The sequence below is a fragment of the Ambystoma mexicanum genome, chromosome 7q (genome assembly GCF_040938575.1).
Source record: "Ambystoma mexicanum isolate Mex_15411 chromosome 7q, UKY_AmexF1_1, whole genome shotgun sequence".
NCBI lineage: Eukaryota > Metazoa > Chordata > Amphibia > Caudata > Ambystomatidae > Ambystoma > Ambystoma mexicanum.
This window is the reverse complement of record NC_090941.1, coordinates 499,137,442-499,152,944: the sequence shown is the minus strand read 5'-3', so window position 1 is coordinate 499,152,944 and position 15,503 is coordinate 499,137,442. Positions and strand designations below refer to the sequence as shown.

Below are 15,503 nucleotides of genomic sequence, written 5' to 3'. Positions count from 1 at the left end.
CGGGGATCCACCCCCAGAGGCTCCCAAGCCCCCAACAACTCCAAGTGACGCGAAGATTCGCGTCCCCTCCCATGCAACACCGGTCGGGGGCCGGATAACATCCTTTCTTCCTGCATGGGAGGAGATAACTTCAGACCGTTGGGTACTTTCCACCGTAGCCCACGGATACTGTATCGAATTCAACAGTTCCCCATCCTACAGACCCCCGAGGGGACGTCGCATGACACCGGAACATCTTGCCATCCTTCTCCAAGAAGTACTACAACTGCTGGAAAAAGGAGCCATAGAGGTCGTGCCTCAAACCCCAAAAGTTTCGTATGGTAACCTTACAGGAAGTAATCCCACTGCTTTCTCAGGGAGATTACATGACAACATTGGACATGAAAGATGCATACTTTCATATTTCAATGTTGCCAGCGCACAGAAAATACCTCAGGTTCATGATAGAGGGCAAACACTACCAGTTCAAAGTGCTACCCTTCGGCATAGCATCAGCACCAAGGGTATTCACGAAGGTGCTGGCAGTGGCAGCGGCCCACCTGCGCAGGTTGTCCATCCCAGTTTACCCTTACCTCGACGACTGGCTCATAACAGGGGATTCTTACGAAACATGCTTCTCCAATACCCAAAAGACAGTAGACCTTTTGTTTCAGTTGGGCTTCTCCATCAACGAAAAGAAGTCCAGTTTAGACCCCAGTCAAATCAAGCAATTCCTAGGGGCTCTAATTCAAACAAAGGACGGCCTCGTCTTCCCCTCCAGAGAGAGGGTCCAAAACATGCTGTTTCAGATCCCTCAATATGTAACCGGTCGAGAGGTGACGGTACGCAAAGCAATGCGCTTGCTAGGAATGATGGCGTCGTGTATTTATTTGGTACCTCACGCGCGCCTGCGCATGCGCCCAATGCAAGAGTGGCTCAACAGCCAGTGGTGTCAGGCCAGCGGACTATGGGAGGATCTAGTTGTGGTCTCGCAGGCCTTAGTTCTCTCGCTACGGTGGTGGACAAAGGAAAACATGGAAAAAGGGAAACCCTTTGCCACACCCGCGGCGGAAGCCACTCTAACCACAGACGCATCCCTCACAGGATGGGGGGCGCACCTATCCCATCAGACTGCTCACGGAGTGTGGACTCCGAACGTAGCATCCAAACACATAAATCTACTGGAGCTACTAGCTGTGTTCAAGGCGCTAAGAGCCTTCCAGGAACACCTACAAGGCAAAACAGTAATGGTCCTTACAGACAGCACCACAGCCATGTACTACATCAACAAGCAAGGGGGCACCCACTCTCCAGGCCTGTCCAAGCTGGCCCAGAATATATGGAAGTGGGCTCTCAAACAGGACATGTTCCTACTATCACTACATGTACCCGGGGAACTCAATCTGCTAGCAGACAGTCTCAGCAGAGATTTCCCCCTGCCCAAAGAGTACGAATGGCGCCTGCACGAAGACATCGTCTTCGACGTCTTCACACAATGGGGATTCCCAGAAATAGACCTGTTCGCAACCCTGGAAAACTCACAATGCCTAAGTTACGCCTCCAGGTACCCCCAGAACCAATCCAAGGGGAACGGTCTGTCGATGCAATGGTCAGGGAAATTTGTTTACGCTTTTCCCCCGACTCCCCTTCTCAACAAAGTGGTGCACAAGATGCACCAGGAACAAGTGACCATGATACTAGTGGCCCCAATGTGGGCACGACAACCATGGTTCGCTCACTTGATGGAGATGTCTCTATCCCCCCCAGTAAAACTCCCCTGCCTGTACAACATGCTGTCTCAGGACAAAGGCAGGACTCTGCATCCATGCCCCCAGAACATGAACTTAGCAGCTTGGCTCCTGAGATCATAGAGTTCGGACATCTACAACTCCCGCAAAGATGCATGGACATCCTCAGGGAAGCCCGGAAACCGAACACTCGCCACTGCTATTCTAGCAAGTGGAAAAGATTTGTCATCTGGTGCAGGAGTAAAAGCATCAACCCTATTGACTGCTCTCCCACACATGTGGTCCTATACCTGACCCACCTATTGGATTCAGGTCTAGTGTTTAACTCCATTAAAGTCCACCTAGCTGCACTTTCTGCATACACCACTTCCCAACTCAAAGTGTCGTGGTGGAGGATCCCTGTTATAAAGGCCTTCATGGAGGGAGTAAAGAGAATACACCCCCCGATAGCTGACCCAGCTCCCGGATGGGACCTTAATGTGGTACTTACCAGACTCATGGGCTCTCCATTCGAACCCATGCACAAAGCATCTCTTAAACACCTCACGCTTAAGACTGCTTTTTTAATAGCTATCACCTCCATCAGGAGAGTAAGTGAACTTCAGGCTCTTTCTATTCTAGACCCCTTCGTTACAGTTCACAAAGATAAAGTGGTTCTACGCACTCACCCTAGGTTTGCTCCGAAATTTATTTCTAAATTCCACGTAAACCAATCTATAGAACTACCAACGTTCTTTCAAAATCCTTCCAATTTGGGAGAAATGACTCTGCACACACTAGATGTACGCAGAGCGGTCATGTTCTACATGGAAAGAACCAGACCACTGAGGAAGACTAATCAGTTCTTCGTCTCGGTGGCAGCAGGAAGAGAAGGAGATGCAGTTTCAAAATCCACTATTTCTAGATGGATTGTTCAATGCATCACTCTCTGCTATACTCTTGCTAAGAGAGAACTGCCCTTTAGGCCAAGAGCACACTCTACTCAAGGCACGGGGGCATCCATAGCATTCATTGCAAATGTTCCCCTTGAGTCCATCTGCAAAGCAGCTACCTGGAGTTCTGTGCACACCTTTACAAAACACTACTGTCTAGATACACACTCTAGATCTGACTCCCAGGTGGGACAGGCAGTATTACAACACCTTTTCTCTACTGTTCCTTCTCATAACCCACCGCCAACTCCGGGTACTGCTCGCTAGTCTATACACAGCATGTGATTCTAAGCAGATTAACAAACATCAGAAGAGAATGCATTACTTACCGTAAAAGCATTTCTGATGATTGTATCTGCTTAGATTCACATGCGCCCGCCCTTCCTCCCCGCTCGGATGGAAGGAACATAGACTTCCTTTATATATCTCTCTCTTTTCTGTACTCACTCACGTCTAGAAGGCTCCCTCAGGGCAGAAAAATACAAACAGAGGGACCTCGACGCGTGAGGGATTGTGGGTACAACGCACGTCACTATAGGGATAGTGTTTCAGACAAGCCTTGTCGACGTCCCCTTTTCGACTACGAAAAACAAAATGCAATACTCCGCAGTGACCACTGGATGTCGGACCTATGCACAGCATGTGAATCTAAGCAGATACAATCATCAGAAATGCTTTTACGGTAAGTAATGCATTCTCATATTTCACCCTTGTGTCTGTGTCCTTGTTCATTTATTTTCTTTCCCTCATGGATTCAGCCATGTAGCCCACCTTGCCGGGCCCTAATTGGGCCAGGGGTTACATGTGGTTTCCAGACTTAATTGCTACCCTTCAACTAAACCATCCAAACCTCACCCTTGTTGGAGACTTCAACATATGGCTTGAAATCCCCACCAACCCTATGACACACTCTCTGGTTGATGGTTTAGACGCAATTAACCTCCAACCTCACATAAATGGCCCGACTCACTATAAAGGACACACTCTTGATGCCATCTTTAGCTCCAACACCCTGATTCATTTGAACCCCCCCAGCCCTATCATCTGGTCCGATCACTTCATTCTCTCGTACGCCATTCGCTCACCTGACCCCCTTCCCGTACTCGAAACTGAACCCCTGAATCTACGCAAATGCTGGAAAAAACCTAATAATCGTCCCGGACCTAGCCGGCGCACTCCTCCAGTCTCCACCACCTACCTGCCAACTCAATAAACAACTAACCCCTGACGCCTTTGACTCATGGCTCAACGCATCTCTGATGCGGCTCACACCCCCTTGCAAACCATCAACCCGCCGTGGCCTCTTCCCCAGATGGTTCACTCCTGAGCTGAAGACCACTAAACAACTATATGAATACCTAGAATGCAAATGGCAGAAAGATAAAACCCAGGAGACCAGGGCCACCTTGGCCCGACACCTTTATCAGTACAAGGCCGAAATCCGGAAAGCAAAAAAACCCACTACAACTCCAGAATCCTAAACTGCAAAAACCCAAGCAAAGAACTCCACAAAATCATCTCTGAATTCACCAACCCGGCTTGCACCACGACCGTCCCGACCTCCTCACAATCACTGTGCGGCTCCCTCTCCTTTCACTTTTATACCAGGGCTCTCGAAAGAACAAATACCTAACCATCAAAATGGCTCTCTTACACCCACCAGGCAATTCTCCCCCCATGCCGACCAGCCCACCAGCCGCGACCACTGTTACGCTCACCTGGCTCCCATGGGGGCGTCGATCGGAACTGGGCTGCTGTTGTTTCCACCAGCGTGACGCGTAGCGCCGAGATGACTGACTGGACTGGCCCACTCAGCCTAGTGTGTCTGGCTCGCAGGAATATCCTTCTGCAAAGGAGAAAGGGGATTAACCACCCGTGGAATTGAGCGTTAACCCACCTTCCCCACCCCCCGTTGTCTTCCCACAGATCACTCTTGATATCTCCTATTTAGTCTCACCTGATGGTTTGGAAGGATGAGCTCTCCATCCTGCATCGAACGCAGGGGCGCGTAGATGACCAGTTACTTCACTGGTGTGGAGGAATTGGCGAGTTCCAGAACGGTATTGACTCTAAGAATCCAGGCAAGGCGCCGTGAGACGGTAGGTAGAAAGAGTTCAAAATGTCTGACCTTCACTCTGTCCGATTCCTTGCAGGTTGCCGGTTTGCCGTCACGAAGAGTTCCACATGGCAACCGGTAAGATTTAGGTAAGTCTATTGTGGAGATAGGTTTTCCCCGATTGTCCTTTGTTTTCCCCTTAGGGGCCGGGGTACGGCGAAGGTGCAGTGTAAGCTGCGCCGACCCGAGATGAGCTAATTACCCCCTGTGGTAAATCAGGTAAGTCTTGGGGGAGTAGCTTGCCTTATTGTCCTTCTGTTTCCCCTTAGGGGCCGGGGTACGGCGAAGATGCTGTGTAAGCTGCGCCGACCCGAGATGAGCTAAGCAGCCCCTGTGGTAATCGGGTAAGTCTTTGGGGGGTAGCTTGCTTACTTGTCCTTTTGTTTTCCCTTAGCTCACCTTGTTGTTCTTGTCTCCCTAGGTGTCGGCGAGCGGCCGGGAGATGCTGAAGATTGCAATGGAATGGGGAGATGCAGCGAAGGCCGGTGAGTTCAGCGCGGCGCCGCGAGATGCGAGGCGACGCACGTGTGACTTCTTGCTTCCAGCTCGAGTGCGTGATGGATCAAGGATTCAGGTAAGGATTACTGTGATGCTCCTGTTCTAACCTCTTCTCCTTCTTTCTTCTTATTTCTAGGAGCTCCGGGCTTGAAGCGGGCGTGGCAGAAGACTGGAAGCTGCTGCAGGCACGGTGAGCGCTACGCTGCTGGATGCAGAATAACACAAAGCGTGTGCTGCTGTTCGGGTGTGGTTTAAATAGCCTTGGAAGAAGTCCCAGGTAAGTATCCTTCCATAGCCCCACCAGAGTAAAAAGTAGAACCTCAGGTAAAATAGCCCCTCCTAAGCCTCATTTGGCTTGAGGTCTTTTGCAGCATGATCTGCACCAGGTAAGTATGCAGCATGGTCTGCATCAGGTAAGTATGCAGCATGGTCTGCATCAGGTGGGTTTTCTACTATGAGCCTGGCGCCATAGAAAATTTTCGCTTCCACCTGCGCAGGAGAACACGCAAGATCCATCATAAATGCCTCCCTTGGGGCGTGGCTAACCGCCATGTAGAGAGGATGCGACTTCGGCGAGCTCCGCTAGTTGTGCCATTTATAAGCTGTTTTCTACGGCTCTGAAACATTCAACAGACCCTGCGAAACACCACGATTGTTGCGGACGCCTGTGGGAAGCACCAGGACCGTCCACACTCGAGGGTGTAAGCCCGAAAGACTCGCTTTGGCCGCCCGCGGACTAGCGCTCGGCGAGGAACCAAGAGGCGGCTCTCACACACTGAGCCCGGGGAACCCAGCGTCATCCCAACAGACTGCGAGACTACAAACCCGCACAACCGCTCGGGAGAGGAGTAGGGAGAGCATCAGCGGCGTTGTATGGGCTGTCGAGACACCCGAGGGACCGGGGACGATAGGCCCGACACAGGCCTCCACACCTCGAAGCCGCGAGCCTCACCCGAGGCCACAAAGAAAGCGCACATTACCGCATCGGCCCTCAGCGACGTAGCCGGATCCAGAAGAATGTCGCGCACGATGAAATCGACGCCGAAGGGGGCTAGGTCCAAGCAGCGCCAGACCACCATAGATGCTTTCACGGCCAACGGTCTCCCCGACTCCGAGGCCTCAGACACGGCAACTGTTGGGACGGAAACCGGCTCCACTGCAACGGCGGCTGAACCTAGCAACACCCAACTACTGGAGGCCATTAAGACATTCCAAGCAACAATGGTGAACAAAATTGACGCTGTGGCTACGGATCTGGGCCTCCTACGTCAGGATGTCCCTTCCTTGGCTGGCAGGACCGAAGCGCTGGAGACCAAGGTACGCGAAAATACGGAAGCAAAAACCCAACTCCTGCACGACATAGATGGCCTTCAGCAGACAGTCAAGAACTTGGAGGACAGAGCGGAGGAGGCAGAAGGTAGGGCTCGCCGCAACAACATCCGGTACATGCTTCTATATCCTGCAAGACTAAAGGTAATACACCACAACAGGGCCCTCCTGTTCGACACCCCGGAACAAGCACGGGACTGGATGGACGGACAGCAACTACCCGACGTCGAAGACAATAGGCGGAAGCCGCACCGAACTTCCTCCCTAAAGCCGCAGGAGAACTCTTCTTAATACTGCGTATCAGCAGAAAGATCTAGCCTATTAATCGGCTGATATGATCCTACTTGCGGAAACCGAAGCAAGTGTTCCCCCAATCCCCCAGGAGTTTCTTTTTCAGGGTATGTTTACCCGCCCGTAGGGCACCCGAAGACCATGCCTGGTCCTAAGGAGCAGAAACGGGACAGTCAGAACGAGGGTCACCTCGCTGGACCAGTTCTATGTTTGGGAAGTTTATTTAATGGGAGGGAGAAACGTAGAGTTAGCACCCACGGTGGGAAGTTTGGATGAAGAACACCAAGACCTCAGGATAACTGCACGACAAATACAGCATTGACAGGACCTCGACCGAGGCCGAGGAGGAGCAACGGACACCACGGCGCCTATGGCTGAAAAAATAAAAGTAATGACGTGGAACGTCAGGGGCATGAACAGCTTTGTGAAACAACGCCGGATACACGCATATCTGCGACGATGCAAGGTCGGAATTGCTATGCTTCAAGAAACACACCTGACGACTGAAAAACTGAAGGTGCTAGCCAAAGCATGGCGAGGAACCCGGATCGGTGTATGCAAGAGGGGTCCTGATTTGGATCGACCCGAACATCCCATTCAGAGTGGTGAGCACCAGAACGGACGACGAGGGCAGGATGGCACTTGTGCAAGGTACCATGGAAGGGAAGGAACTATGCCTGGTTAGTACTTATGCTCCTAATCATGATGCCACCGCTTTCTTCCACTCCCTGTTTTCGCGACTGAGCCCCTATGTAAATTGCATATTGATTGATTTGGGGGGGAGACCATAATTGCACACTTGATCCCCTCAAAGACAGGTCTGATACTAAACACTCCGCCCATCCCCCCCAGCCAAGATAGTATCTAAGTTAATAAGCCAGCTATCACTATGTGATCTGTGGAGGGAACAGGACCCTGAGCGAAGAGAATTTTCCTTCTTCTCCCCGCCACACAACGTCCACACTAGGCTGGACTATATCCTAGTCAGTCTGGGGCAGCAAGCCACGTTTAGTGAAGCACAGTATTTGCCAAGGGTGTTGTCAGATCATTCCCCCATTTTGGCCACCTGGGAAGTATACCCGCCCAGACCCCTGATTTCCACGTGGAGACTTGGGGCCGAAGCCCTGCTCGATGCAGCCTTTTGCGAACATATAAAACACAGTACCGACGAATACTGGCAAAACAACCTGGACAGTGTTGAATGCGTCGGTACCGCGTGGGAGGCATATAAGGTAGTCATGAGGGGGGAGATGATAGCCGCGGTGGGGGGTGCCCAGAGGTCCATCGCTAACTCCCTGGAGGGCGCGGAAGGGGAGTTGAGGGAGCTGGAGAGCAGGACAGATCCGACTCCAGAACATCTACAGGAAATTACCAAACTGAGACAGACCTGCCTGTCACACTGGGAAACCTTGGGGAAACTAAGTTACGCTAAGCACACTGAAAGAACGCACATGCTGGAAGATAAACCCGGTAAACTCTTAGCCTGGCTCTACAAAAAGGAAACCCCTAGGACCCCCATTTGCCACATACTCATACCTGACGGCACCACAGCGCACACCCAGGCGGAGATCAACTCGGTCTTTTCCAAGTTCTATCGTGACCTATACTCCAGGACCCTGCCCCGCACTGACACCGAGATAGAGGACGTCCTGGAGAACATAGAGCTACCAAAAGTACATCCACAGATGCCTGAAGCCCAAGACGACCCAATCACCCCCGACGAAGTAAAAGCAATAATTAGATCCTTACCATCTGGAAAAGCGCCGGGCATGGATGGCTTACCCAGGAATTCTATAAAACATATGAGGAGACCCTTGCCCCACTGCTTGCACAGGTACACGACGAGGCTTACGAGCGCGGTACCCTCCCCGACTCCATGAGAGAAGCCATAATGATCCCCCTGCTGAAACCGGGAAAAGATGGGACAGACTGTGGGTCATACAGACCACTGTCTATGTTAAATGTGGATAACAAAATACTGACTGCACTCCTTGCTAATATATTAAGTAGAGCGATCCCCCTGTTGATTCACCAGGACCAAACTGGCTACGTGCCTGGCCGCTCTATCACCGAAAACTTGCGCAGGTTACACCACATAATATACAGCACCGAGCGAGGGCTTCAGAAATATGCTGTGCCGTCACTAGACGCCACCAAGGCCTTCGATTCGGTGAGATGGGAATGGTTAAATGCCACCATGATCAGGATGGGGATCGGACCCGCCTTCCTGAAATGGACCCAATTGGTCTACACCAATCCCATGGCCAGAGTGTGCACCAATAAGTCATACTCGGAGAAATGGCCCCTCTACAGAGGCACGCGGCAGGGTTGTCCACTGTCCCCTATGCTATACATTATTGAAGCAGAGCCTGTAGCTGCGTATCTCCAGCAGGAGTACGGAGACGGAGGCATCGAACTCGACGGGGAGACACACCTCGTCTCTATGTACGCAGACAACATGCTGCTGTACCTGCACAACCCGGAGCATCTCCTGCCCTACATTTTAGAGACTTTAGATGGTTTCCACAACCACACGGGCATTCAGATCAATAAAGATAAGTCCTGTCTCTATCCCCTCACCGCACTGTACAGAGAGGAGCAAAGATCCTTGCCCCCTTTAGACCTTCAATGGCAGGTGACATTGTTCAGATACTTGGGTGTCACCATACACCGTAACCCTAGCACCGAACACATTCTCAACACGGTTAGGGCCAAAGATGCCCTTGCAAAATCTATGGAATTCTGGGGTAAGCTCCCTCTCTCGGTGGCTGGGCGGGCAGGTCTCCTCAAAATGGTGGCACTCCCCCGATTACTGCATTGCTTTTCCAACGTCCCCTTCAACATCCCTATCTCCTTTTTCAGAGACATAAACAAACTCTGCAGGGGGTTCCTTTGGCAGGGAGGTAGGCACAGGGTGGCGCTAGACATTCTCCATAGACCATATGAGAGGGGGTGTTTAATGGTCCCTGATTTTGAACTTTACTACTTGGCTAGCCAATTAAGGCATGTGACGCATTGGATGGCAGATGAAACCACTTCTGACACCCGACTCCTCCAACCAGCTCTGCCTCGGCGGTTGCTCTGAGACTTACTATGGGTTGACAAGGGGGCCCTGAGACATTACCCATACCTGGTTAGACTTGGATCCCAGCTCTGGAGGCGGGCATGGAAATCAGTGCGGGCGACAGACCCATATTCCCCGCAGATCCCCATTGCGGCAGTCATGGCTAAACTCTCATGGGGACACACAGAAATACGCACTCAGTGGGAACCCTATGGGGTGGCAGTATTAGGAGATCTCATGTACGAACAGGAGCTCATGACATTTAGTGACCTCAGCGAGTCCACAGGCCTGCCCACAGGCCAGTTTCTGCTCCACAGAGCAGTGACACAGGCCATGAAGGACAGATGGCCGGAGGCCACCGACCAAATCATGGAGAACGATATCATTGAGTCGATGTTGGACACTGCTGAGGGGGGCCACGCAACCTCCAGACTATACGAAGCCCTACTGCAGGGCACCACCAAAAAAGAACTTAAATGCAGAGAGAGGCGGGAGAGGGAATTGGGCCTTGAATTTGAGGACAAAGCATGGGAGAGAGTAACCCACTACCATAAGAAAATTTCTAGAAATGCCCGTCTCCAACTCATCCAACTGTACATTACCAACAGAGCCTACCTCACACCTGACGCCATATCAAAGTTCAAAGGAGCCACAACCCAGATATGCTCCAAATGCAATGAGCCAAGGGCGGGAATGACCCACATGTTCTGGGGCTGCCCGACGGTCCAGAGGTTCTGGGCCCAGGTGAAGGAGAGGGTTGCAAACGCGGAGATTGAATTGGAAATTCACGAACCCTTAGCCTGTATTCTGGGAAGGTATAAACGAGACAGTAAGAATAAGCCCCTAAATAAACTCAAAGACTTGGGGCCTCATTACGACCCAGACGCTAATGGGTTAACAGCGCCGTAAAAGGCTGCGGCGCCGTTAACCTATTAGCGCCTAATTACGAGGTCCCTTTGCGGGACCCGACCTTAACGGCTGGTTTTACCAGCCGTTAAAGTAGGGACCCGCAAAGGGACCTTGGTGCTAAGTACGGTGCCGCAATTTGCAGCACCGTACTTAGCGCCTTCCCCATTCCCATTGAGCCCTATGGGGCAAAAATGGGAATGGGGAAGGGCCATGGAGGAAGGGGGAATTACTGCCCCGCCAACCTTGTAATGGGGTGGTAATTCCCCCTTTCTCCATGGCGGAGTCAGTAATTTACTGGCATGGACCATGGTCGTAATGTGGCCCTTGATATACATCACTGCGAAAAGACGCATAGCCATGGGTTGGAAAAGCGCCGGTGGCCTAAGCGAGGCCCTTTGGTGGGGTGATCTCAAAAGATGGATTGCCGCTGAGACCGCAGCGTGGGAAACAGCGATTCAGGTACAGAGGCTGGACTCCAGTGATGAACTACTCAGTTGGGTGGCGTTGACAGTGCCCCTGCTCCACCCTGTGGCTCCTCATAGCACATCGGTCAGTATGGACAGTCCCGGCCCAACGCGAGGTCCAGAAGGATAAAACTGATGGACCCGAGGTCTTGGAGGGAGGGGGGTGGGACGGGAAAGTTGGCAATGTTATGTTATGTTGTTTTTGAATTGTGCATATTGCATTGATCTATCTATGATCCTTGTCGGTCACTAATTGTTGAAAAACCAATAAAGATATTTAAAAAAAATAATAATAATAATAAATGCCTCCCTTTCTTCTGGTATCTTTCCCGACGCAATCAGGTTTCAGAGCCTGTCACGGAATTGAAACCACCCTAACCTCAATCTGGGATGACCTTAAATGACGGCAGACTCCACGGGATGCGCCGCACTAATCCTTCTTGACCTATCCGCCGCCTTTGACACAATCAATCACTCAATCCTACTAGACCGTGTCCATTCCCTAGGAATTCGTGGAACTGCTCTTAAATGGATAGCTTCATTCCTCAAAGATAGGTACCAAATAACAATACTCTCCACCTATACCTCCCAAGCCCGACCAGTCGACACAGGAGTCCCACAAGGAGCATGCCTATCCGCCCTCCTCTTCAATCTCTACTTGATCACCCTCCCGCCAATAATTCGTTCACACAACATCCTGTGTTACAACTACGCTGACGACACTCAACTAATTCTAAAACTCCTGAACTCAAAACCCAACTCCCGACCTGACCTCCTGCCTCCATGACATAGAACTCTGGATGACCCAAACCCACCTCTTGTTAAACCCCTCCAAAACGGAAATCATGGTATGTGGCAACTCCGAACTTCTTCCGCACCCACTACCCTGGCAATCCGCCATGGGCAACTCACCGACCCCCCTCCAACTCAGTGAAAAATCTTGGATGCACCCTTGACTCTGACCTAACACTCTCGCGCCAAGTCAACAACGTCTCAAAGTCCTGCAACTACCACCTTAAAACCCTTAGGCGCATCTTTCCATACCTCTCCTTTCCCAACAGACTCTCCGCAGTCCAATCAATCGTTATATCGAGACTGGACTATGCAAACCCCCTATACCTCGGAGTCCCCGCGTACCAACTAAATAAACTCCAAAGGGCACAAAACGCGGCAGCCACATTGCTACTCGCCTTCGGCCCAAGACACCACATCTCCCCAGCCCTTAAGACGCTGCACTGGCTTCCAGTAGCCCGAAGGGTGACTTTCAAAACCTTATGCATCTCCCATCGAGCACTGCATAAAACCGGACCTCAATATCTTCAAGACAAGCTAAAACCCTATCACCCCCCACACACCCTAAGATCAAGCTCAGCTGGCCTCCTAGTCATACCGAAGACAAACTCAGTCAGGTTAGGCGGATCATCATTCTAAGCCTTGGCCCCCACACTATGGAACTCACTCCCACCCCACATCCACCTAACTGAGGATTTAACGTCTTTCCGCAAACTGCTGAAAACCTGGCTCTTCCCCTAAAACCATCCCGTACCAAACTAACCCAAACAGACTAACAGAATCTCAATAACACCAATCCAACAAACTACCTGACACGAGAAATTGACAGCTAATAACCTCTAATATAAACTAGAATGACAACCAGAATTAAATGAGTAAAGTAGATCAAAGCAGTGAAATGGTTAATAAGAGTTAATCATACGGAAACAGTAAAGAGATTTAAACTCCTGAAATGGACATAATGCATGATGAGTGAACAAAGTGAATGGCATGGATGAAACAGTTAGAATGGATGAAGCGTGTGGAACAGATGAATGCGCTGAATGGAAGAATGCATGAGTGAAAGAACAGATGACTATATAGTTTGACTGAGTGTGTAAATCGAATGAGTATGTAGATCGGATGAGTGTATAGAATGGATGAACATGTTGAGCGGATGAGTGTGTAGAGCGGCTGGGTGGGTAGAGCGGACGAGCATGTAGCACGAATGAGTGCGTAAATACAGAGAAGCGAGTAGAACGCAGGAGTGTGTAAAACAGATGAATGTGCAGAACGGATGAGCGTAAACCGGATGAGTGTGTAGAACAGATGAGTATGTAGAGCGGATGAGTATGTAGAACACATGAGTGTGGTGAGCGGATGAGTACGGAAGTGCGGTGAGTGTGTAGATCACTGGAACGGATGAATGTGCAGACCTGGTGAATGTACAAAGCGGATGAGTGTACAGAGCGGATGAGTGTACAGAGCGGATGAGTGTTCAGAGCGGATGAGTGTACAGAGTGGATGAACGTACACAGCGGGAGAGTGTATAGAGCGGATGAGTGTATTGAGCAGATGAAGGTATAAGAACAGATGAGTGTAGAGATGAATATATAGAACAGGATATTGCTGTTGAATGCGTGGAAAGCACGAGTGCATAAAGTGGATGAGTACATAGACTGGATGAGTGCGGGGAGCGGATGAGCGCGGGGAGCGTATTCATAGATGCATAGAATGGATGAGTGCAGGGAGCGGATGAGCGCGGGGAGCGTATGAGGGTGGAGAGCGTATGAGGGTGGAGAGCGGATGAGGGTGGAGAGCGGATGCGCACGGGGAGCTGTTGAGTTCAGGGAGCGGGTGAGTGCGGGGAGCAGGTGATTGTGTAGGGTGGGTGAATGCGTACAGCAGATGAAGGTGTAGTGCATGTGAGGGGTTAAAGGGGACAAACGCCTAGAGCGGATGAGTTACACAAACCCGGTCAGTGCGTAAAATGGATAAGCATGTAGAATGGATGAGTACGGAATGTATACAGAATGCGGGGAGAGGATGGATGAGCGGAGCGGGATGGATGAGCTGAGCGGAAGAATGTGTAGAGTGGAGGACTGCATAGAACAGACTAGTGGGTAGGGCCGGCAAATATATAGAACAGACGAGTGCATATGAGCGAATGAGTGCATATGAAAAAAGGGGTACGTAGAGGGGACGAGTGCGTAGAGGGGACGAGTGCGTAGAGGGGGTGAGTGCGTAGAGGGGGTGAGTGCATAGTACGTGTGAGGGCATAAAGCGAAGGGGTGCCTGGAGCGAAGGAGTGCCTGGAGCAAAGGAGTGCCTAGAGTGAACGGATGTGTTGCGTAGAGCGGATGAGTACGTAGAGCTGCTGAATTCGTAGAGCATGGCGCAGACAGGAGTGCATGCATGGGGCAGACAAGAGTGCATGCGTGGAACAGACTTAAGTACGCTGGGCGGACCGGAGCGCGTGGGTGGACTGGAGCACGCAGGGCGGACTGGAATGCATGAGTGCATAGAGCGGACCGGAATGTGGGGAGCAGACTGGAGTACATGGAGTTGGTAGGAGTGCATGGAACGGACTGCAGGGCATAAAATTGAGGGACATATATAGTATGGTTTGGAATGCAGAGAACATTCCCAAGACCATATAACCCATCATATCACACCACCACGCTTACTCTCTCCTTTACACCACCACTCAGCTAGAACACAGAGATACTATGAACACCACTCGGTATACCTGTTCTCATACCAACATCCGCTGCACACTCCACATCATTCTAAGTAAACACTGCTGGTTACACACCCCCCACCCAGGTGTTAATGCAGCCACATCCGGTCTGGATAAATCCTGCCAGAACGAACACATACTCCAGATCTCTCAACCATCACACCTACCGCTAAGAAGCAGCTATTACACGAATACCGCACCAGCTGCACACATACCCGGTGCTCACACGCACCTTTGACTCTCTTTACTCTCTCTACTGATCTGAACTTTGGTTCCCAAGGGCGTTCAACCTACCAGCGCCTTCAGACCATACCAATGGTATATAAGGCGCTATATAAATGCAAAATAACATAACATAACATTTAGACATAGGTACCTACAGGAAAGACTGCCCTACATGTTCAAATAGAAAGATTGTCTTGGGGTAGGGCTTGAGCCAGAGGCCTAGTATCTGAGCTAGAGTGCAAAGTTACTTCATGTGCGCTACTACTTAGAAATGTGCTTCCAAAACTTGCTTTGGATGCCATCTCTTTTCACAGTGTCTGTATAAAATCCAACCTTTCTGTTTCCCTTTATGCTGAAGTGGCTTTGAAGAGATGGGAACACTGGGTAATGTCTTTTGGCCTTGCATCAGAACACATATATATTGAAAAGAGATCCTG

At 50.8% G+C, this 15,503-nt stretch overlaps 1 protein-coding gene across 5 annotated transcripts in view; it reads left to right on the top strand.

Moving 5' to 3' along the window:
- FNDC3A (fibronectin type III domain containing 3A) overlaps nt 1–15,503 on the top strand; it is a 3,436,199-nt gene that overhangs the window by 1,032,143 nt on the left and 2,388,553 nt on the right. The gene's annotated exons all lie outside the window — the stretch shown is intronic.